Here is a 25,563-nt window from a genome sequence, read left to right as displayed (position 1 = left end):
GACCAAAAAATTATGGAACAAGTAATGAAAGACAAGTTAGTGGAATATCCCTGGCAAAGTCTAACGTCGCTTCGAAGTTGATGGATACTTACTCGTTGCACTAGCAAAGCAATGTTTAGATTTGGAAAAGCAATGACATTTGACAAATGCACTAGAGAGACATGGAGAGTCAGATACAACAATTAGATACTCGTATCGACAAAAGTTCGACCAAAAAATTACAACACAAGTAGCGAAAGACAAGTTAGTGGAGTAGAACCATAAAGAGAGAAAAGAAAATGATGTAGGAACTAAACCATTATAGGGACAAGTCCTATGTAGATTGCATCAAATTCTCCGCACATTTTTAATCTAATAAAAATTTTCATCAGCATGCTACTTTTGCTACCATGATATGGTAGTTGTGTGTGTAAACACACTTAACACCGTCAAAGTACTTTTCCCTGAGTTATTCTTCCCCCGACTTGTCTATGTGTAGTTGGCCCTAGGGCATCACTATGTATCAGTACTTCCAACGTCATATGCCCTTGACCTTCTCCTTCTCCTCAAAGCTTCACGTGTGCATTCTCGTACCCTGAAATCCAACAATTGATATCAAAGCAACGTCGGGCATCTCAAGCAAGATTGGCAGCAACATCTTGGCTCACTTTCTTACATTGATGTGATATTTAGTAAGCATATAAAGGATGGTATTTACTTTGGGCTCATTCCAAGTTACTAGTCACAAGAAACGTTGTTTCTGGCCAGCTGAAATGGAACGCCATTTCTTTGACCGATTCGGCCGTTCTAAAATGACATTCCCAGAACTTCTTTTACAAAGGCTTTTGAAATCATGCGTCCCTCTTTTAATATGAAAGTATGTATTACTTTGTTGGGAGTGCCTTATTTTTTGAATCCAAGTTACTATATGTGCGCTTTGTGTGCCTAAGAGGTATAGGTTAGATAATTTCTTTTGAAAGATCCAATCAACTAAAAGGGTTAAGCTAATTGATCATTCCATTTCAAATTGATAGAAACTAAGGCTGGGCAATGAGCACTCTGCCTAAGGTTCACAACAAGCACCCAGAGTGCTCAGCATAAATTTTAACTTCTTGTGGCTGTTGACGGCATTAATGTGGCTTTTGGGCATAGTGTGCATCGTGTGCTGGACATAGGGTCCAATTGTTTGTAAGGGTCACATACTTGCATACAAGGGTCAAATATGTGCACGGGGCTCTTACAAAGAGACTAAGAGGTTGGGCTTTGTTTAAGACTCACGGGGATTGGGGGGGGGGGGGGGGGGGGGGGGTTGGTAATGGTAAAACATTAAGTGTCACGTGCACATGGCTTTGTGTGCCATGTCAACATGCTTCATCGAATTCCAGAACCAATTTTCCTCTTCTTCCTAGATAAGAGTATCTAGAATCCTAGGAGGATTAGTACCAGCAATTTTGTGAGCCTGTTCGCAATACCTGCATGTCCAGTCCAGTCCATTAGATTAGGTTTTCCAGTTTTGGAGCTCTCTTGCATAACTGGTTTGTACACACGTTTGGACAGACGTTATTACACCGAGCATATAGTTTTAGGTTAGAGGAATCCAACAAGCCATTCCCCGCGTCGATCGGATTCCCAGGTGGTCGGATGTGCGACAGTTTCACCCGAAACTGGAGCCCCTGACTCAATTTTAATAAATCAATTTATTGATTTATTTGTTGGGTAAGTTGGTGAACAAATTGCCCTACCTAAGGCCTAATAAACCTATAACCTGCAAACCTCACCTATAAAAGGGCCAAGGGAGCTAGCGCTAGAGATCGATTGGAAAAGCGCCAAGTGAAGGAGCAGGAGCAGCCAGCGTTTTCTGCAATCAGCCCCAGAGTTTTCAGATTTCAGCCATTGGTGCCCTCAGCCAGCAGAAGATCAGTCCAGCGTTTTCAGTTTTCAGCCCTCCTCCCCGCGATAGAACAGCTCGGAAACTGCTCTCGCATATTCCCGTTGCGGTACAGTACTTCAGCAGCCCATTGAGCCCTCACCTCGGCCATTCCCTCGCCGTCGTCGAGTGCCCCATTCCATCATCGGCATCGTCAAGATCTGTGTTTTCAGCCCCCATTCCTCTCACATCATGAGTGCAAATCAGCCCCTTGGTGGCCATCCGCAATCCCACATCAGAGGATCCAAGGTGCATCAAATCTGCCTCTTCCTGAGGAGTTACCGCAACGATTGTCATCATTAGAGTCAGTAGAGTCAGCATTTAGGTATTGCATTGTGTGTACATTCCATTTACGCAATCGAAAGCAAACACCACATCAGCAACGGAGCAGGGGGGGGCATGAGAGGGTTGGTTGGGACCCCATCGGGTATCGCTCTTCTCTTCTCTCTCTCCCTCTCTCCCTCTACACATCTCTATTGCATTCTCTCAACCCCTCTCTTCAGGGGAGAGTAAAAGGAACCATCATCTAAGCTAAACGAAATCACTAAGGCAAGGAAAGAAGTTGAAGGATTTGTGGAAGTGTAAACTAGATCTTCACCACTTCAATTCCGTTGCACTTGACATTGGTATCATAGCTTTGAAGATTTTGCACTAATCCACTAATCCCCAAAAAGTTTCTCTCTCTTGTGTTTTGGGTTGTGTTGGCAACCCTTCAGTGTATACTCCTCCCACTCTTGGAACAACAGGCCTGCCATTGCGTGTAGAGCCGTGCACCTTGAGCGTTGGAAAATAGCAACCAATTGTATATCAGGTGTTGCATGCGTGGTGCGTCGACGAGGTAGATAGTCTCCCGAAGATTAGCCCGCGACCTTCCTTGAACCAAGAGGAGAAATCCTTGCATGGTCAAGACTTGAATGGTATGGACAACACCAATCAAGAAGGCGAGTAAATGCCACCTACGGATCCCCCAACCCCTCCTTCCTTCGCCACCAAATCCCATGGATGCTATGATGCGGATGATGATGGAGATGATCGTGCAGCAGGAAGAGACACATCGACAAGAGCAAGTGGAAGCGGCGGAGCGTGAAGAGCGTCAATTGGCGGGCAAAGCCGAGGATCATGGACGGGAGCATGAGGCAGACGTGGAGGCCTGTCAACGAGCGTGTGGAAGCAGCAGGATGCAAGGAACGTCGCTTGGCGGCTGAGGCCGAGGCGCGTAGGCAAGAAAGGGCAACCATGCGTGATCTCATCACCACCTTGGCAATGAGATCCGATACGCCTTCTTCGGAGCTTGATTATAAAAAGCTTGCCAAGACCATCGCGGAGGCGACCATTGCTACATGGACAACTATTGAACCAATTCCCGAGAAGATCACGTTTAGTAAGTATGGCGGTAAGATGGATGCTATTGTCAGTTACTCTTGGTTGCATCAATTTACATCCTATTTTGCGGTTGTTAAAAAGTCTGATAATAACAAAGTTCTCTTGGCTTCCATGCATCTCACGAGTGATGCCATCACTTGGAAAGATGAGTGGATGGAGAAGAAACAAGAAGCCCACATGGATGCCCATTCTGAGTCTCTCCGTGTTCCCCTCTCGAGCTTAGTTGGGAGGAGTTCGAGAATATCTCAAGACTCGCTTCTTACCTCCACAGTGCCTAAAACGATTGAAAGAGCATTTTCGGGCTTTGTCTCAACAAAGTAAACCTGTGATGTCGTATGCTAACCGTGTGTCGCAGCTAGGTGGACAATTGCAGAAATCGGCATTGCAAGACACTATACGCTTGGCTCAACTCTAAGAGATGAAGCACAATAAGGGTAAGCTCAAGACGGCCTCAGGTAATGGTAACTCTTCCTCTCATGACTCCTCTGAGGACAAGAATTCTAAAGGGAATGGTAACCATAAAAAGAACTCTCTCAGTTCTTCTTCTCAATCTAATTCTCCATCTCAATCTTAATCAAAGGGCGATACATCTAAGGATAAGGGTAAAGAAAAATTTGATAAACCTCACCTCACACTTGATGAAAAGATTGCTTAAGGAGTTTTAGGTGGTTGATTAAGTGAAGAAGAAGAGGCATTGTATGCAAAGAAACATAAGTGTTTTCAATCACGAAGTAGGTCCCATGAAAAGGGAGTGTCCTAAGGAAGAATCTCGAAAGGAAACCTCAACTGCGTCAACTTCAAACTCTACTCCTCAAGTGAATGCTATGAGTGTAGTAGAGCAAGAAGCTAAGCAGGAGGGGACTTTCGAAGAGGATGAACTTATCAAATGTTATGGACATGTTATTGGTCAAAGGGTCATTGTGTTGTTTGATTCAAGAAGTTCTCAAGATGTCATAAGTGAATCTCTTGTGAAACGTGCATATCTTCAAACTTCTTCCATCCCAACCCTCCCGATGCAGGGGTTCTCTGAAGGCATGGACGCTTCGATCTTTCAACAATGTGATGATGTCAAGTTGAGAATTCAACAAAATTCACTCGTCGTTTTGTAGTCTACAGGATGTGACATCATTTTGGGCATTAAGTGGTTTTGCTCATTATCGATTGGGAGAAAAATCCGAAAGAAGAACCATCGGAGATCATTGTCACCAAGTTGAAGCGATTTTGAATGCTTCTACTTCAGTTTGGCAATAAAAAGGAAACGAAGTAACATTTTCTCAAATTCAAGGATCGAGGGACACATGAAGTTGTGTGGGTAGACGAGGAGTTCTTCATCGACTACGAAGATTTGCTAGCCTCATACAAAGAGGCCATGCAGATCGGTACCCGTACCTCACCTTAAGCAGGAGGGGACGTCACGTGCACATGACACTATGTGCCACGTGGACATGCTTCATCAACTTCTAGAGTCAGTTTTCCCCTTCTTCCTAGATAGGAATGTCTAGAATCCTAGGAGGATTAGTACCGGGAAATTTGTGAGCTTATTCGCAAGACCTGCATGTCCAGACGAGTCCATTAAGATTAGCTTTTCCAGTTTTGGAACCTCTTGCATAAATGGTTTGTACATGTATTTGGACAAATGTTACTACACTACGGTGGGCGTCTGGCACGACGAGCATTTAGTTTAGGTTAGAGGAATCCAACGTGTTACAGACTTGGGCACCCCAAGTCGCTAATCAGACACGACAGAGCAGAGAATCACTGAAAATACTTCACAACTTTATCACACTTTAAAATTAGAGTCGACATGGCCCTGCGTAGTTCCGTGCCCAAAGGTATTGGCCCCAAAATCTGGTGCCCATTTCAGTATTTATTTTTATATTAACGCTTGAGCAAAGTACAACACCCAAGGGACCTCTACTCTCAGACTCTGCGTCCAGATGCTCTGCAGAGTGAGACCTCAAGGGTTAAATTTATTCTTACAAGGGATGCCCCAAAAGCAAAGCCCCAAAAGCACTCAATTCAAAAGCACTAAACTCAGAACCTACTGGCCCAAAAGCTGCCAGTGGAATTTGCTAAAATATGATGCCACGTCAGCATGTGTCAGCGCTTTTTACGAAAATCCGTACAGTAATCCACCTCAGCATGTCAACGCCATTTTCGGGCATGTCCGTACAGCTAATTGTCCGTACAATTTGTCCACGTCATCAGTTGTTTGCCCAGGTGACCATGCCACATCATTAGTTTGCGACACGACAAGCCATTCCCCACATCGATCAGATTCCGGGGTGGGCGGATGAGCGACAGTTTCACCTGAAATTGGACCCCCTGACTCAATTTTAATAAATCAATTTATTGATTTATTTGTTGGGTAAGTTGGTGGACAGTTGCCCTACCTAAGGCCTAATAAACCTATAACCTACAAACCTCACCTATAAAAGGGCCAAGGGAGCTAGCGCTAGAGATCGATTGGAAAAGCGCTAAGTGAAGGAGCAAGAGCAGCCAATGTTTTCTGCAATCAGCCCCAGCGTTTTCAGATTTCAGCCACTAGCGCCCTCAACCAGCAGCAGATCAGTCCAGCGTTTTCAGTTTTCAGCCCTCCTCCCGCAACAGAACGGCTCGGAAACTGCTCTCGCATATTCCCGTTGCGGTCCAGTGCTTCGGCGGCCCATTGAGCCCTCACCTCAGCGTCAAGATCAGCCCTTCATTCCTCTCACATCAGAAGTGCAAATCAGCCCCTTGGTGGCCATCCGCAATCCCACATAGAGAAGGATACAAGGTGCATCAAATCAGCCTCGAGCCTAGAGGTGCCTCTTCCTGAGAAGTTACCGCAGCTATTGCCATCATTCGAGTCAGTAGAGTTCGCACTGAGGTATTGCATTGTGTGTACATTCCATTTACGTAATCAAAAGCAGATACCACATCGGCAACGGTGTAGGGGGCCCTTGAGAGGGTTGGTTGGGACCCCATCAGGTGTCGCTCTTCTCCCTCCTCTCTCTCTCTCTCTCTCTCTCTCTCTCTCTCTCTCTCTCTCTCTCTCTCTCTCTACACATCTCCATTGCATTCTCTCAACCCCTCTCTTCAGGGGAAAGTAAAAGGAAGTTGGAAACATCATCTAAGTAGGAAAGAAGTTGAAGGATTTGTGGAAGTGTAAAACTAGATCTTCACCATTTCAATTCCACTACACCTGACATTAAGCAATGTCTGTCACAAACTGGTGACGTGGCAGGCCCCCGGACAAACACACACACACAAACAAACGTTGATTGCTGACGTGGTAGTACAGCAGTGCTAACGTGGCAGTATGGACCTCCGAAAATTCCAATGACATGCTGGCGTGGCAGTTCCGTACGGACAGGGCGAGATTTTGAGCTGAAAGTTGGACGGAATTCCGCAAATCACGCTAATGCTTTTCTGGGCAGATTTTTGGGAACAATTGCTTTTGGAGCAAATTGCTTTAGGGATTATTTGCCTTTGAGTTCAATTGCTTTTGGGGGCTTTGCTTTTGGCATCCCTTGTAAGAATAAAAGAGCCCTAAGGGCCTCACTCTTCAGAGCATTTGGACGCAGAGTCTGAGATCAGAGGACCCTTGCGAGAGTTGTACTTTGCTCAAAGATTAATATAAAAGAAATACCGAAAGGGGCGCCAGTCTTTGGGGCCCATCTCTCTTGGCACGGAACTACACCGGTCCGTGTCGACCAAATTGAATTGTGAACTTTAAAGTTGTGAAGTATTTGAAGTGATCCTCTCCGTGTCGCGGCAGTTACAATGGTATCAGAGCACGGCCGATTTCTCTTCTACCGGGAATTCTGATCCTTTTTCTCGCGCCACTTATGGATTCCAACAAAGATCAGTCGAGTCCTTCTGCCTCTACCAATGCGGGAGGAGATCGCGGAGAAGATTCTCATGAGCAGTCCGAAGAGTACGGCCCACCTCGGCCTACTCAAGCTGAGATTAAAGAGATGGAACGTAGACAACTCGTTGACGAGGCAACGAAGCAGATGATTAAATTTGCTAAGGATCCCCAATTTGCAAAATTTTTGACCCAGCAGGCGATGACTGAAGTTCTCACTCTATGGCAGAAAACCACCCAGTCGCCAATCAAACTGGTGATCAAGAAGCCTCCTACTCCGAGAATGTTTACTAAAGAAGAAGTCCATGATATGCTTGATCCAGTCCCGAATCAATCAGATTCTGGATACGAAGAAGCCGACAGAAAAATAATTGAAGCAACGTAACAAGGGAACTAATTTCCCTGGTTACTTAGGTCAAAAATCCACTTTTGAAAATGCCAGAAAGCAGAAGAAGCGTGTACGCTTCGAAGGATTGCCCAATTCGTCCTCATCTTCTGATAGCTCGGACACCTCATCTTCTTCTGACTCAAGTGATGAGGACAGGAAAGGCAACAAACGACGGACAGAGCACATGTTTTATGCAAAAAGAAAGCCTTTTTACAGAGCCAATCAATATGATCTCCTCGACAACAAGGGCAAAATGCCCAAAGAATTCAAAGAGGGAGGACAAGCACTAAAGTTTGAGCATTTTTCAAGGTTCCGAGATGCTCCCAAGGCTTTGGCCTTTGTCCAACAGTTTAACATAGCATTTTCTGGAGGCCGGTATACAGAGCACTCCAAGATCAGACGGGCGGCATCCTTTCCGAAAGGCGATGCAAGGACATGGTGGTCCACTCTGTTGTTAAGGAAACAAGCGCCGACAAAGTGGTTGAAATTTAAGAAACTCTTTATTTCTTCATGGCTCACACAAGAATATGAACGAGATGTGATTACTGATTGGAACCATGTTCGGATGGTCAAGACAGAATCTTTGGATTCTTACTGTGAAAGATTGTAAGAAATTTTTCTACTTGTTTCATCCTTTAAGAAGATCAAATTTAAGGAGCAAATTGAACGATTTTATTGTGGGCTTCCAAGAGAAATTCGAGAATTTTGTCTCGAAAGGAAGTCCGACATCTTGATCATGCAAATCATCATGCTCGTGAATATTCACATCTTGATCATGCAAATGCTTATCATTATCATGCAAATCATGTGTGTCGTGCTTTGGAGAAGAAAAGACTAAAAGAGTCTCCTTCTCCTATTCCTTTTCAAATTGCGCCTGCACATTAGAAAAAAGTCGCAACGACTCTTTCATGTGTTGGTCGCTCATCGCTTTTCTTGCTTTGTTTTCGCGATCAAATTCTACTTGTCTTTCCTTGTTCTCGCGATCAACTTTTGCTCGTCTTTCTTCGCGCTCACGATCCAATTTGGCTCTTCTTACTTTGGCTTCCAAGCTGCTTGCTCGTGCTCACGCGCTATGGCTACCATTCTTTTTTCATATTTGCGCTCTATGGCTGCTATTCTTTCTTCGCTTTCTTGACTTCATGTCCATCATCATCTTGTCGAAAGCCTCCATAGGAGTTAGTGCAATCCTTGGCGTAGATGGGGAAGGGGAGGGTCGAAAAAACCTCCTGGTGGGGAAAACTCTTCTTCGCCACTCCCATGCTCACCACCTCCATGCGACGTATCCATTCCTCTTCGGGTGATGACCATCCACTTAAATCTTGGGTTCTGAAGTTCACGAGGAACTTGGTTCTTGTGGTTCTTAGTTCTTGGTTCTTGGGTTTTTGAGGGTCTTGAGGTGCTTGAGTTCTTGAGGTCTTGAGGTTCTTCTTTAGCTTGTAATGTGTGTTAGAGAAGGATCTTGTCTTCACCCGAGTTCTTCTCTGTCCTGCGGCGGGCGCACCTCTTGGCGGCCTTGCGCTTACACCAAGGTTGCTTTTTCCCACCTCACGTCGATTGGTCGGCCGCTAAGTGCACGGTCCGCTCTCAATGAGTGAAGAGAGAAACAAGGGGAGGCTGGAAAAGCCCTTCTTTCTTGGGATTTCTGTCACTCTTCAAAACACGAATAGGAATCGACACGCCCAAGTGGACTTGGGTTACGTGCGACCACAACAAGCAAGAAAAATTCTTGTGGTTCTTTCCTTGAGTGATACAGAACACTGCCAAAGCTCTGATACCAATGTTAGATGTAGCGGAAGTGAATGTTGAACTTTGCTCAAGATGAGTGCTCCAAACTGTGCTCAAGGGTTCCTTTTACTTACGGAAGGGAGAGCCTTCCGTTCCTTTAATGAGAGAGTGCAATGGACACAAACAAAGTGGTGAACACTGTGAATGAAGGTGATGAAACTGAGAGATAGAGAGAGAAGAATACGACACCAGAATGTTGTCAATCCCTCCTCCGAAGGCCCCACCCTCTATGGCGAGAGCGGTCTACTATTGATTGCACAAATCTCTACAATGCTTGGACTTGTCGACGACGACGAGGACGACGACGAGATGGGCTGAAATCTGAAAATGCTAACAGCTGAAATCTGCAAACCTTGTCTCTGCTGAATTTTGACTCTATGTCAGTGACGATGTCGATGGCGACGATGTGACGACGACGAACTGAAAACGCAAATGCTGAAATATGCATTTTCTGGGCTGAATCTACAAACTACGCTAGATCTAACCGTGCGGCGAGGATCTACTGCGGGAAGGTGAGATCTGCGAGGTTTCGAGGTTCTTCTGCGGAGTCTTGATACTGAAAACTGAAAACGCTGATGCTATTAGTGATCTTGTCGCGATGAATCTGCAAATTGCCAAGGCTAATTTGCAAACCAAAAATGCTAGGGCTGATCTGGGCTGTTTTGCTAACGCTAGGGCTGATCTGGGCTATTCTATTGTCGCCGCGTTGGTCTGCAATGCAAAACGTTGGGGCTGATCTACAGTGGAGAAAAACGCTGGCTGTCCTTGGCTGAAAACGCTAAGTCTCTTGCCGGGGAGGGTCTTGCTGAGAAGGTGCCTTTTGAACACACGGTTCCTGCTGCCTCTTCTGCCAGAAAGTGCTAACACAAGGTTTTCTTTTATATATGCTTGTAAAATTTGCCCTTCCTTGTTCCCAACAAAAGTCATTTAAAAATAAATGAGTGAAAATTGGCTAAAATAGGGAAAATAGGTCTATGCATTGTAAAAATGCTCCTCGTGGGTTCTGACTGAAATCTGATGGTCATGATCTGTGCAACCAGAGGATATGCATCTAATCTAAGTGTCTGGACATGCACAGTTTGCGAACAAACTCACAAAAGTGTCAGATCACTTCCTAATCTTAATTGCACTGAATCCATGTCATGAAGTAGCTTGTCCACGTACACATAGGGTTAGATGTGTCACATGACACGGAATTTCGCAAATCGCGTTGATGCTATTCTGGGCAGATTTTTGGAAAAAGTTGCTTTTGGAGCAATATTTGCTTTTGAGTTTAATTGCTTTTGGGGGCTCTGCTTTTGGCATCCCTTGTAAGAATAAAAGAGCCCTAAGGGCCTCACTCTTCAGAGCATCTGGACACAGAGCTGAGAGCAGAGGACCTGAAACCGGCCCGTGGGGCGGTAGGCGTTGGCTTTCACCCGAAATTCATTACTTTAGACACACACATAGAGAACGTGCAAAGGAAACCTGCAACGGGAATTAACACTTGAATACACACACGGCTCGGAAGCTAGAATGCCTCGAGCAGATGCCGACAACCTGTAGGCCCCAAAATTGGCACCCCTTTCGGTATTTCTTTATTCTTTGAGAGGGTAAATTACATAGTAGAGTCCTAGGAATCCTTTACCTGTATCCCTCTAGATACTCCATGATTTGGCCAAATTTCGGCAACATAACAACCCCAAAACTTGCGCGAAACCAATTCCCCTGCTATAACTCACTTCTACTGGCGTATACCACTGATTCCAGCCCAAAAACAGTAAATTCAGGTCGTTGTATTTACTGATTTTGCCATGTTTCCAGCCCTAAACAGTCCCCGAACTATTCTCTGCAAGTGGGGCACGATTTCCAAAGGTTTTGGCATCCGTATGGCTGAAAAACAGTCAATTTTCTGTGCATACACAGCGCTGAATTTGCACCTATACGGTGAGGTTATCACCCTCACCAGTGCCTGCATTGGAGTGGTAGTTAGCTACCCCTGTTCCTGCTCAAGGAGGCTCTTGTCTCAGCACAAAAGCATGAACCCACACAACTGTACATCAACCAAATGAAGAGCCCTCTTGTGGGGCATCACATAACTGCACGTAGGGGAGAGAGAGAGAGCTATGTGTAGCGTGCAGGGCATCACTCCTAGCACCACGCTGTACATGGGAGGGAAAGAAAGCACTCCATAGCTCTTAGCCTGTGACAGGTTCTCAATGAAGCATCCCCCCAGCATAAATCGAGCGCCCCCTCTTCTGCCCTTGACCTGTAATGCATCTGTGAACAAATAGATGCAAAAGGGGAAGATTTCCATGGCTGCCAAAACCTGCGTATCGCTGAAAACGTAGCAAAACAGCCCTATAAATACGCATCGGATGCCTTCCAATGCTGAAAATGAGCTCCTCAGTCCTAGGTAAAGTCATGGGAAGCTCAAAAATGGAGAGAAATGGCTGAAAATTAGAGTTATCAGCCTCCAAAACTTCTCCAAAAAGTCAATTACGAGTTCTGTTCTCCCAAACTTGGTAAATTCACCAAAAAGTGCCACTTGGCACTCATACATGCAATTTCCCCGCATTGGGCTTACTGCTTAAAAATCTCTCAACTGGTGCATCAATTGATTTTGCAACAGAGTAATAAAATGTTTCCCTTGTCATTCTGAAGGTAATGACGCGAACACATTTCACGGCCCAAAATAGCAGTTCCCTAATTTTTAGGAGATACTTCCGTTGGGCTCCCATTGGTCTTCTGACCATGTATCCTCATTGGGACCGCATCCAAAAGTGCAACGTGGCCCAACTGTCGGATACTTTCTATTGGTGATCCCACCTTGACTTTATGCCTTTATTGAGTTCACTTCCTAGTATCCACCAACTTGCAAAGTGCGACGGGGGGACCTACATGATCTTGCTCTGAGCCTAGACATCCTCTTACTATACAAATTTCAGTGCCAACCACTTCCTGTCTACGGGTGAAACTACCGTTTACATTGCCCATACAATGTCCGACCATTTGCAACTTCAAAAAGAGGGTCTCAAAAATTAAACAAAAATCATTGGAAAGAAACCAACAACTAAGGTTAGCAGTTGCCACGTCCTCGTGGCATACCCCCCTCTTGAAATCGCAAACGTCCTCGATTGCATACCATAAATACATGCCATAGATGATCTTGTGTGGTAAGCACCCTTTTATCATCGCATGTATCCGCAAGAAAGACTGTCAAAACATATGTACAAATGACTTAATGAGACCTTCATACTTTTGTCAAACTGTACACTGCTGTTGCACTGAATTCATGAGTACATTTGATGTGCTAGCTCTATCATTACCCCTCCTTTGCAGACATTGGGTTGGGGCATACGTAGACTATAACCCAAAGGCCTCAAGGTCAAGCTGCAATACATTTGGTGACTCTAACAGTTCATGCTCTTCCATCCACTTTTCATCCATAGGTGGATAATTCTTGAACTTTACCACATAGCATCTTGCAACCTGTCCCTTAACTTTTTACCTGCGCAAGAGGCTCTTGCCTCTGCAAACGAGCATAATTCCACAACACTCACGTACCACCCACGACCAAGCAAGCTCAAATTTTAAGATGATTTACCAATGTGTCATAGAATCCAAGCAATTGCCTCAGAGAATCCGCAAGCAGCGTGTCACCTGGCAAACCCACATCACTCCCGCAGAAGATCTAGTGGCCAATCTACCACCGTCAGACCTCTCCCTATCTCATCTTGGTTCATACTTGCAAATCCTAAAAACGCAACAGAAAATCAGCCCTAATTTGACCACTTTTTGGCAAGGCGAACATGCGGAATTTCCGGTATGTCCTGTGAAGAGGAACCCTCTTCCTTGGTGTCATTCATCCTATCAGTCATAGTGTAATTCCAAGTTCATGTACTCTGTGTCTTTACGCAAAACAACCGAGGCTCAAAAGTGATTGATATCCCGGCAATGGAACCATGAAACCGGCCCGTGGGGCGGTAGGCGTTGGCTTCCACCCGAAATTCTTTACTTTAGACACACATAGAGAGAACGTGCAAAGGAAACCTGCCACCGGAATTAAGAATTGAATACACACACGAGTCGGAAGCTAGAATGCCCCGAGCAGACGCCGACAACCTGTAGGGCCCCGAGCAGATGCCGACAACCTGTAGGCCCCCGCCCCTTTCGGTATTTCTTTATTCTTTGAGAGGGTAAATTACAAAGTAGAGTCCTAGGAATCCTTTACCTGTATCCCTCTAGATACTCCATGATTTGGCCAAATTTCGGCAACATAACAACCCCAAAACTTGCGCGAAACCAATTCCCCTGCTATAACTCACTTCTACTGGCGTATACCTCTGATTCCCGCCCAAAAACAGTAAATTCAGGTCGTTGTATTTACTGGTTTTGCCATGTTTCCAGCCCTAAACAGTCCCCGAACTGTTCTCTGCCAGTGGAGCACGATTTCCAAAGGTTCTGGCATCCGTATGCCTGAAAAACAGTCAATTTTCTGTGCATACACAGCGCTGAATTTGCACCTATACGGTGAGGTTATGACCCTCACCAGTGCCTGCTTTGGAGTGGTAGTTAGCTACCCTTGTTCCTGCTCAAGGAGGCTCTTGTCTCAGCACAAAAGCATGAACCCACACAACTGTACATCAACCAAATGAAGAGCCCTCTTGTGGGGCATCACATAACTGCACGTAGGGGGGAGAGAGAGAGCAGTGTGTAGCGTGCAGGGCATCACTCCTAGCACCACGCTGTACATGGGAGGGAAAGAAAGCACTCCATAGCTCTTAACCTATGACAGGTTCTCAATGAAGCATCCCCCCAGCATAAATCGAGCGCCCCCTCTTCTGCCCTTGACCTGTAATGCATCTGTGAACAAATAGATGCAAAAGGGGAAGATTTCCATGGCTGCCAAAACCTGCGTATCGCTGAAAACGTAGCAAAACAGCCCTATAAATACGCATCGGATGCCTTCCAATGCTGAAAATGAGCTCCTCAGTCCTAGGTAAAGTCATGGGAAGCTCAAAAATGGAGAGAAATGGCTGAAAATTGGAGTTATTGGTCATCTGACCATCTATCCTCATTGGGACCGCATCTAAAAGTGCAATGTGGCCCAAGTGTCGGATACTTTCTATTGGTGATCCCACCTTGACTTTATGCCTTTATTGAGTTCACTTCCTAGTATCCACCAACTTGCAAAGTGCGACGGGGGGACCTACATGATCTTGCTTTGAGCCTAGACATCCTCTTACTATACAAATTTCAGTGCCAACCACTTCCCGTCTGCGGGTCAAACTACCGTTTACATTGCCCATACAATGTCCGACCATTTGCACCTTCAAAAAGAGGGTCTCAAAAATTAAACAAAAATCATTGGAAAGAAACCAACAACTAAGGTTAGCAGTTGCCACGTCCTCGTGACAAGATCCCTGCGGGAGTTGTACTTTGCTCAAAGATTAATATAGAAGAAATACCGAAAGGGGCGCCAGTCTGTGGGGCCAATCTCTCTTGGCACGGAACTACGCTGGGCCGTGTCAACCAAATTGAATTGTGAATTCTAAAGTTGTGAAGTATTTGAAGTGATCCTCTCTCGTGTCGCGGCAGAATGTAGACTTGGGATGCCCAAGTTTGTTACAATGTCACCATGAAACGTTTCAACCCCGAAACATTTCTTCCGAAATGTAGAGTTTCTATTTGAAACATTTCACCCCATAGAAAAGAGGAGACGAAACGTCAATGTGTAAAACTTGTAAAGAAACAAGGGGCGTTTCACCCAAGTTTTCATGTGGAGAGTTTTATAGCAACACCTAAAATGTTTCAGAAGTTTTAAGGTTTCAAGGTGTCACTCCTATTGCAATGTATTCCATGGTGACCATGAATGAGCCATAGACCATTCCTCCTTGTCCATTCACACCTTGCAAAATTACGATCAGTAAAAGCCGACATAAGAAATCCATTTGTTGTCCCTTAGTGCCATAGATCAAACATCTTATCCCATTTTGCATTGACAAGATGGGTGAAACTCCCATGTTTTTGATAGGGGAGGGGAGAGGCATTTCCAGTCAAGCGTAGGTGGGTGTAACCGGCTTGGACACTCCAAGCGAGAAATCAATAGCCACACACGAACAGAAACTTCATAATCACTGAACTTTAATAGAAAGAGAGAGAGAGAGTCGACACAACCGGGCGGAGTTCCGTGCCCAGAGGTATTGGCCCCAAAGACTGGCACCCCTTTTGGTATTGCTCTTTGTATTAATCTGAGTAAAGTACAACTCACACAGGTGCTCGCTCTCAGACTCTGCCTCCACATGCTCTAAGAAGTGAGCCCCCTTGGATCACTAATAAACATTACAAGGGGTGCTAAAAGCAGAGCCCCAAAAGCAAGTAATCTCAAGATCTGCCAGCAAAAAGCATCATCGCAAAAAGCGAAAATCCATACAGCTATCAGCGCGAATTACGGAACTGCATGTAAAAAGTCTGCCATGTCAGATTGCCATACGATCTGCCATGTCAACATGTCAACGCAGATTCTGTAAATCTATATTCTCTGCGGTGTGGCAGTCTACCACGTCAGCCAGTCCGTAATTTTTGTGCCACGTCGGCCCATCTGCTCGCGGGTGGTCACGCCACGACATACATACTCCCTAAGTACCGACGCACTAGACACGACACATCTAGCACTTCTACAAAGATGAGTCACATCACTGCACATGACATCACAGGACATCACATGACAAATCAATCACAAAAAAATTCATTCCAAATCTCAAACCATGATTGCCAGCGACGTATTTAGTAACCGCATCTAGATCCATCTCAGACCTCACTGATGCCGGTAACTACTCCTTATTGTGATCATGAATATAGAGATTTTTGAGACCAAAATACTGCAATCATTTCGTCTTTCAATCCTGCACTCAAACAAGTCAAATGAGAGAGTACAAATCATTCATGTTCAATTTCGGGAATTCCGTTCATAAAGTCATACAACATAATACTGTCAGAGCCCAACAGTACCCCTGAAACCCCAAGGGGACATTAGTGACCTTATTAAATCGAGGTAATCTGTTGACAAAGGAGCGGAGTGACTCCCCTCTTGTGCAATCCCTTTGCACCAAATTCACCCTCGCTGATCTCGGGGATATATCGGAGTAGACCATGCTAAACCGAATGCTTCAAGGTAAAGTTCCAAAATCTGATGAGTATCTGCTAGGTCCTCCTCCTCCATCTACTTCGCATCTAATGTCGGATTGTTCTTGAATTTAACCAAGAACCGCCGAATCACTTTTACCTTTCACCTTTCTTTCCTTGTGTACCAAAATCTGTTCATGACCGAGTATCTCCTCGCTCTCTTCCACTTCGGGTTGCTCATCAAGCTCCCCATCAAGTGACACCTCACCTTTAAAAGGTTTCAAGAGACTCGCATGGCATGCATTGTGAATCTTCCAAGTATCGGGCAGCTTGAGTCGAAAGGAGTCATCATTTATCTTTTCTTAATCTTGAAAGGGCCATAATACCTCATGCTAAGCTTTTGGAAAAAGCCACTCCTTTCCCTTTCGTTTCTGTAGGCGTGCCTTCTCAAAACGAAAGAGCACCCCATCGTCTTCCTTTAATTTCAAGTCGCATCGCGTCGCGTCGATGTCGATGTCGATCTGCTGCGTTCTTATGTCGTACTTGAGATTGGACCTTGGCAAAAGCAGTATTTAGATCTAGATCATATTGATCTGCTTCAAACATCTTATTCTGGGTCTGGGGAATGTTCTGATCTACCAGCTGATTCCCTTTTTCCTTTCTTTCCTTGTGCTTGCATCGTTTCTTTCAAGTAAGATGCCGCCTTCCGCTCCCTGGAATGTTCTGAGAACCGCTCTCCAGAGAAGGCGACGTCAAACTATTGTACAAACTCAAGGGCTCGATGGGTGTCCCGGTAGCCCAAACGTCTGAAACCTCATGCCTTGACTCCCTTCCTTGAACTCCTTGGTTTTCTTGTTGATCTAGTTATTGTCAAAAGAGGACGAGCTCTCCTCCTTTGAACGGCTAGATGGCCTTCCATGCCTGCTAGACTTTCTTTCAAAAATCTACTTCAAAAGAATCTTGTCTTAGGTGCTTAGAAATTTAAGAACCTTCTTAGCACCCTCGAATACTTCAAATGGCGCCTTTGCCGTGTGTTGTTGTAGGCAAACTCCACCAAGCGCAAAAACTTTTCCCATTAAGTCTTCTGATCCAAAAAATAAGACTTAAACAAGTTCAAAACCATTAAATTGCTATCTCAAATTGCCCATCTGTCTTCGGGTGGAACGAGGATCTCCAAAACAACCTAGTAAATTGGGGATCTCTGTCCAAAACAATGGACTCACACATGTCATATTCGGAAAATCTGTGAGACAAACAGTTTCGCCAAATGATCGGGCTTAAGTGTCTTCTTTACCGGAATGAAGTGGACCTGTATACTGAATCTCTCGATGATCTCCAAATGCCATCATGCCCACTTTGAGTCTTGGGGAGATCAAAGATGAAATCCATCGCAATGCTTTCGCAGGGGCAAGTGGGAATGGGTAAAAGGCTGTAGTAATCCTTGTGCCTTATGCCTGTCAAACTTGACCTTCTGGCATACTAAACAACTGCGAACAAAGTCATCAACATCCTTCTTGAGTCTCAACCAAAAGAAATAACGCTCCACCACCTTGACTCCACCGCCTTCAAGGTGGTGTCGATGCCGCGGTGACCCGTAAATGGTGGACAATGGTACTCTCTCAAAACTTTTTCCCTCTTAAGGTTGTCTAACACACAACATTGTTTTCCTCATCAAGTAGCCATCCCGTATGGAATATCCTGGCACTATCTCCCCATTCTGTATCCGAGTAAAAACATCAGTAAAGTCCGGATGGGTGGCGTACTGGTCAACCATATCCTCGAAGCTTGTATGATGGACCGCGGAAATAGCCAAGATGAGGCGCTTCTGAGACAATGCATCTGCCACTAAATTTTTATGCCCCTGAACATGAACAATCTGGAGGTGAAACTGTGACAAGATGTTAGCCCACCGCATCTACTTTTCTGAAAGCTGCTTTTGTGTCAAGAAGTAGACTCTGATGATCAGTAAAGACCGTGAAATCGACTCCAAGTAGAAAATATCGCCACAATATCAGAGCATGGATCACTGCCAATAGCTCTTTCTCATAAATCTGTGCTACCAATTCTAGCCTTGAAAACATTCTGCTTTCATAAGCAATCAACTGGCCTTCTTGCATCAAGACCGTTCCGAGACTACGACCACAAGCATCACAATAAACTTTGACTGGCTTTTGCAAGTCTAGCAAAGCCAACATTGGTCCAGTAGTCAATTTTTCGTAAGTGTCTGAAAAGCAATCACCTATGTCGGTCCCCACGAGAAAGGGACTCCTTTCTGGGTCAATAAGTGCAAAGATGTCACAAACTAGTGACGTGGCAGAGCCACCCAGACAAACACACAGCCAATTGAAGACGTGGCTGACTGGCTAATAGTACGGACCGTCGTAATTCACGTTGACTGGCTGGCTGTATGAATTTCCGTGATACGCACTGACAGTGCTGACGTGGCAAGGCGTACGGAATTCCTGCTTTTGCGCTGACGACAGTGTACGGAATTCCACTTTTAGTGCCAATAGCTTTTAGGATAAGTTGCTTTTGATTTTGAAAGCTTTTGGGGCTCTGCTATTAGCATCCCTTGTAACTCTTTATAAGTGACCGTAGGGGCTCACTCTGCAGAGCATCTGGACGCAAAGTCTGAGAGCGAGCACCTGCGAGTTGGTTGTACTTTGCTCAAAGATTAATATAAAAATAACTAACGAAAGGGGCGCCAGTCTTTGGGGCCAACATCTCTTGGCACGAAACTACGTCGGGCCGTGTTGACTCTCTTTTGATCTGTGAATTATTTTGAAGTGAATTCCTATTGTGTCGCGATAGAATCTTGACTTGGGGTGTCCAAGTTTATTGCAGTAGTATCAAAACAAAGCCGATTTCTCTTCTATCATGAAATCCGGTCCCTTTTCTCGCCACACTTATGGATTCCGAAATGAATCAATCGACTTCTTCTGTAACCGCTGAGGCGGGAGGAGACCATGCATAAGATTTAAACAAATTAACAGAAGAAGAGTACGGGCCACCTCAGCCTACACAGTATGAACTTCAAGAGATGCAACGTCGACAACAGGTTGACAATTGCACGAAGCAGATGATTCAGTTTGCGAAAGACCCTCAATTTGCAAAATTTTTGTCTCAGCAATCCGCCGCTGAAGTGCACACTCAATGGCAGAAAGCCAACAAACCACCAGTGAAAGCGGCAATCAAGAAACCTCCTTCTCCGAGGATGTTTACAGAACAAGAACTTCAAAAGGTGGTTCAGACCCACATCAGTCAACATTTGGACACGAGGAATCAATCCAAAAAGCAATTGAAAAAGCGTAAGAAGAGAACTGACTACCCTGGTTATTTGGGCCGTCAATCTTCTTTTGCATCTGCAAGAAAGCAAAAGAAGCATGTACGCTTTGAAGGACTACCTAGTTCTTCCTCTTCTTCTGACAGATTTTCTAGCTCTTCCGACACGAGCGAGGAGGACAGAAAGGGCAAAAAGCGAAGCGAAAAGCAAAGCTTCGGAAAGAGCAAGAAAAAGGTAAAGAAACTCAGATTCCGACCAGTTTCTGATAGCTCTACGGAGGAGTCATCCTCTGACAGTTCGAACTCAAATGACCACATGTTTTATGCAAAGAAGAAGCACTTCTACAGAGCCAACATTGCGATATGACTTCCTCAAAAACAAGAGCAAGAAAACAAAAGAATTTAAAGAAGGTGGACAATCGATAAAGTTTGAATCCTTTTCTAGATTCTGAGATGCTCTGAAAACTTTGGCCTTCATCGAGCAGTTTGACATAGCCTTCTCTGGAGGGCACTACTCAGAGCACTCCAAGATTAGGATGCTACATCTTTTCTCAAAGGAAATGCTCGAACATGGTGGTCCAATCTTCTTCTAAGGAAAGAAGCTCGAGTCAAGTGGTTGCAATTCAAAAGTACGAACGGTATGTACGAACCGCTTGGAACCATCTTTGAATGACCAAGGGAGATTCTTTGGACGCTTATTGCGAAGGTTTTGAGACTCCAACCTCTTCATTTAAGAATGTCACCTTTAAGGACAAATTGAGTGGTTTTGTTGCGGACTCCCTACAGAGATCCGAGATTACTGCCTTGAACAAGAGTCGAATTCTATCCAAGAATTAATGGGTCATGCGAAACGGGGTTTCTCGATACATTTCGGGGATTTGACTAACTCCACTGACGAGATCTTAACTCTTCGAGAAAGGGCTAACTATCTCAAAGAGGGAAAGTGTTTTGGTTGTGGGGAACAAGGACACATCTCCGCAAAGTGCCCCAAAAAGGCACAGCAAGGACGGACTAAAGACAGTGGCAGTTCTAGCGGCGCCCGGACAGGACATAGCCATTACGCCTGTCATTGGCAAACTTCATTTGCATTGTTAGGGATATTTAGGGCACGAGGACTTTTACATCATGCCTTTGGAAGGGTGTGACGTCCTCCTAGGAGTCCCTTGGTACCATAAGAACAACGCCGTGGTCGACTATCGAGCCAAGAAAGCGACTTTGACTAATGAAAAGGGCCGAAAATTTATACTTGATGTAAAACTAAAGGGCGAATCCGTCCCTATTATATCGGCTTCGGCCATTTCTAAATTAATGAAATCCGGTCTCTTTGTTTACTTGATCTATTTGAAAGAGTTGAATAATGAACATAGAACAAACATGTCTGAACTTGACAAAGAACGCCAAGATTTTCTCCCCACACATGCTGATTGTTTCTCTGAGGGCCTGTGTAACCGGCCCGTAGGGCGGTAGGCGTTGGCTTTCACCCGAAATTCTTTACTTTATACACACACACAGAGCACTTTGCAAAGAGAACCTGCTATGGGAATTAACACTTAATCACACACACAGCTCGGAAGCTAGAATGCTCCGAGCAGACGCCGACAACCTGTAGGCCCCAAAATTGGCGCCCCTTTCGGTATTTCTTTATTCTTTAGGAGGGTAAATTACAAGGTAAGGTCCTGGGAATCCTTCACGTGTATCCACCTAGATACCATTTGATTTGGCCAAATTTCGGCAGCATAACAGCCCCAAAACTTGCGCGAAACCAATTCCCCTGCTGGAACTCGCTTGCACTGTCGTATACCCTCTGATTTCTGTCCAAAAACAGTAAATTCAGCGCGCTGTATTTACTGGTTTTTGCCCTGTTTTCAGCCCCAAACAGTCCCCTAACTGTCCTTTGCCAGTGGGGCACGATTCCCAATGATCCTGGCGTCCGTATGGCTGAAAAACAGTCAAATTACAGCGCATACACAGCGCTGATTTTGCACCTGTACGGTGAGGTTATGACCCTCACCAGTGCCTGCTTTGGAGCAGCAGTTAGCTACCCCTGTTCCTGCTCAAGGAGGCTCTTGCCTCAGCACAAAAGCATGAACCCACACAACTGTACATCAGTCAAATGAGTAGCCCTCTTGTGGGGCATCACATAACTGCACGTAGGGGAGAAAGAGAGCAGTGTGTAGTGTGCAGGGCATCACTCCTAGCACCACACTGTACATGAGAGGGAAAGAAAGCACTCCATAGCTCTTAACCTGTGACAGGTTGCAAATGAGGCTTCTCCCAGCTTAAAAATCAGCGCCCATTTTTCTGGAAGAGGCAAGTCCCTGAAAATGTGACACTTGGCGCATTTACAAGCATTTTCCCGTTTCGGGTTCGCCGCTTAAAAATATCCCAACCGACGCGTCAGTTAACTTCGCGGCAGAGTTATAAAGTGTTCCCCTAGTCATACCGAAGGTAATGACGCGAACACATTTCACGGCCCAAAATAGCAATTCCCTAAATTTTAGGAGATGCTTCCGTTGGGCTCCCACTGGTCTTCTGACCATCTATCCTCATTGGGACCGCATCCAAAAATGCAATGTGGCCCAACTGTCGCATACTTTTTGTTGGAAGTCCCACCTTGACTTTACGCCTTAATTGAGTTCACTTCCTAGCATCCACCAACTTGCTAAGTGCGACGGGGGGACCTATATGATCTTGCTCTGAGCCTAGACATCCTCTTACCATACGAATTCCACTGCCGACCACTTCCCGTCTGCGGGTGAATCTACCGTTCACATTGGCCATACAATGTCCGACCGTTTGCTACTTCAAAAAGAGGGTCTTAAACAAATAAAATAAACCCCATTGGAAAGAAACCAACAACCAAGGTTAGCAGTTGCCACATCTCTGTGACATGGTTAATAACTGCCACGTCCTCGTGACATACCCCCCTCTTGAAATCGCAAACGTCCTCGATTGCATACCATAAATACACGCCACTGATGATCTTGTGCTATTAACACTCTTTTATCATCGCATGTATCCGCAAGAAAGGTCGTAACATACATAGATACAAATGACTTAATGAGGCCTTCATACTTTTGCCATTTCCATCTATGGCACTGAATTCATATGTACATTTGATGTACTAGCTCTATCATTACCCCTCCTTTGCACACGTTGGGTTGGGGCATAAGTAGGCTGTAACCCAAAGGCTTCAAGGTAAAGCTGCAATACATTTGGTGACTCTGACAGTTCATGCTCTTCCATCCACTTTGCATCCATAGGCGGATAGTTCTTGAACTTCACCAAATAGCGTCTTGCAACTTGTCCTTTAACTTTTCTGTCCTTATGTGCCAAAACTTGCTCAGGTACCAGGATCTCATCAAGTTCCTCAACTTCTGGCTGATCCTCAACTGGCATATCTTCTGGCACATCACCCACGAAGGGTCTTAGAAGACTCACGTGAAACGCATTATGAATCTTCCATGCATCAGGCAATTTCAGCCTGTAAGCCACATCGCTGATCTTGTCAAGCACTTGAAAAGGCCCATAGTAACGCATGCTGAGCTTAGGAAACAGCCGTTCCTTGCCCTTCATCTTCTTTAATCTTGCCTTTTCGAACCTTAAGAGAACCCAATCACCAGGTGATAGTAGCAATTCACGACGGTGACGATCAGCAGCCTTTTTCTGTTTTGCCTGAGTCTTCTCCAAGGCAACTTTAATCTTCTTATACATCTCATCCATGTTCTCAACATATCGATCTGCCTCAAAGATCCTGTCCTTGGTGTGCAAAATGGGAGGAACCTTTTTGCCGCCTTCAACAATCTCAAAAGGTGCTTTGCCAGTAGACGAATGCACCGTATTATTGTACGCATACTCAAGCATAGGCAAATACTGTTCCCACTTGCCCTTATTATGTGACACATAGCATTTCAGCAGATCTAAGACAGTAGAATTGGCCTCTTCTGACTGTCCATCAGTTTGTGGATGAAACGAAGACGAGAACTTGAGCGTAGTACCCATGTTCTCAAACAATCCTCTCCAGAACAAACTGGTCATGCGAGGATCACGATCACTGATAATCGATTGTGGCATACCATGGTACTTAAACACATTGTACATGAACAAGCGTGCCATCTGATCAGATTTTATCTTCTTCCTGACAGGGATAAAATGGGCCTGCTTGCTGAACCTGCAGATAATGGTCCATATACCATCATTCCCTGTTGGCGTCCTTGGAAGATCAAAGATAAAGTCCATAGCAATGCTTTCCCATGGCTTATCCGGAATCGGCAGTGGTTGTAACAACCCTGGTGCCTTTTGCCTGTCAAACTTGACCTTTTGGCAAACTATGCATGCTCGCACAAAGGCATCCACATCTCTCCTCAAGGTAGGCCAATAGAAGAACGTCTCTACCGCTTTAACTGTTGCATCAATGCCACGATGCCCTGCATACGGTGGGACATGACTCTCTTCCATGACCTTATGTCGCAGTGGCCTAGTGACACAAAGTCTGCCATGCATCATCATAAAACCATCTCTGAGGAGGTAGTGCTCGTGATGTTGCCCCTCTTGTAATTGTTCAAAGATCCTTGCAAAATCTTCATCAGCAGTATACTGTTCCTTCATGTCATCTAACTCATGATGATAAGGAATTGACACAGCTGAAATTTGTGGCTTTCTTGATAACGCATCAGCCACAACATTCTTCTTGCCTTTCACATGCATAATCTGGAAGTGGAACATGGAAAGAATGTTTGCCCATCGCATATGCTTTTCGGATAACTTTGACTGTGTCAAGAAGTATCGCAAGGTCTGATGATCTGTTTGGACAACAAAATCAGCACCTAAGAGGTAGTGCTTCCAGCTAGAAAGCGCATGAATAACGGCCAAGAGTTCTTTCTCATAGACTTGCATAGTCCTCTCTGGCCCTTGCAAAATTCGGCTTTCATAGGCTACTACCCGTCCATCTTGCATTAGCACTGCTCCGATGCTACTGCCACACGCGTCACATTGGACCACAAATGACTTCCTAAGATCTAGCAAAACAATAACTGGATCTGAAGTCAACTTTTCCTTTAAGAGACTAAAAGCTGAAATCTCTTTTTGGGTCCATCTGAAAGTGACCTCTTTCTTTTGCAATGCGTGAAGAGGCGATGCTATCTCTGCAAAATTTCTGATAAACCTTCTATAGTAGAAACACAATCCCAAGAAGCTTCTGACATTGTGCACAGTCTTCAAGTCTCGCCATGTCTTGATAGCTTCGACCTTTGCGGGATCCATTCTAACACCATCCTTTGAGACTATGTGGCCCAGAAAGTGGATCTCTTCAAGAAAGAATTCACTTTTCTTAGGATTGACAAGTAACCTGTGACTGCGCAGCTCTTCGAACACAATGGTCAAGTGCCGCCTATGCTCCTCTTCATTCTTCGAATACACAATCATGTCATCGAAGAATGTTCCAACAAACTATTGATGCGAGCGGAAAATCCGGTCCATCATTCTGTTGAACGTGGCAGGAGCATTTGTTAGCCCAAACGGCATCACTAGAAACTCATAAAGGCCAAATGTCGTTCTAAACGCAGTCTTGTGCACATCCTCTGGGCTTATACGAATCTGATGGTACCCACTCTTCAGGTCTATCCTGCTGAAAATTGCAGCACCCTCTAAACGATCGAGAATATCATCAATGCGAGGAATAGGAAACCTATTCTTGATGGTATTCTTATTCAACGCACGTTAATCAATACACATGCGCCATGAGCCATCCTTCTTCTGCACTAGGAGCACTGGGGAGCAAAAGGGTGAAGAACTAGGCTGAATCAGCCCCTTCTCTAATAACTCCTCAACCTGGCCCATAATCTCTTTCTGCTGCGCCGCACT

General features: G+C 45.1%; 1 protein-coding gene across 1 annotated transcript in view; it reads right to left on the bottom strand.

Moving 5' to 3' along the window:
* Positions 1–284: 284 nt before the first annotated feature.
* The window catches only part of LOC147444703 (Mitochondrial transcription termination factor family protein), a 39,199-nt gene continuing 13,920 nt past the window's right edge, over positions 285–25,563 (bottom strand). Inside the window, exon 2 of the mRNA XM_086527250.1 lies at positions 285–574. The gene's annotated coding sequence lies outside the window, so the exon portion shown is untranslated. The remainder of the gene's footprint in view (positions 575–25,563) is intronic.

The sequence above is a fragment of the Adiantum capillus-veneris genome, chromosome 13, assembly GCF_014529385.1.
Source record: "Adiantum capillus-veneris isolate H3 chromosome 13, ASM1452938v2, whole genome shotgun sequence".
NCBI lineage: Eukaryota > Viridiplantae > Streptophyta > Polypodiopsida > Polypodiales > Pteridaceae > Adiantum > Adiantum capillus-veneris.
Note: the sequence above shows the minus strand (reverse complement) of the source record. Positions and strands in the feature narration are given on the sequence as shown.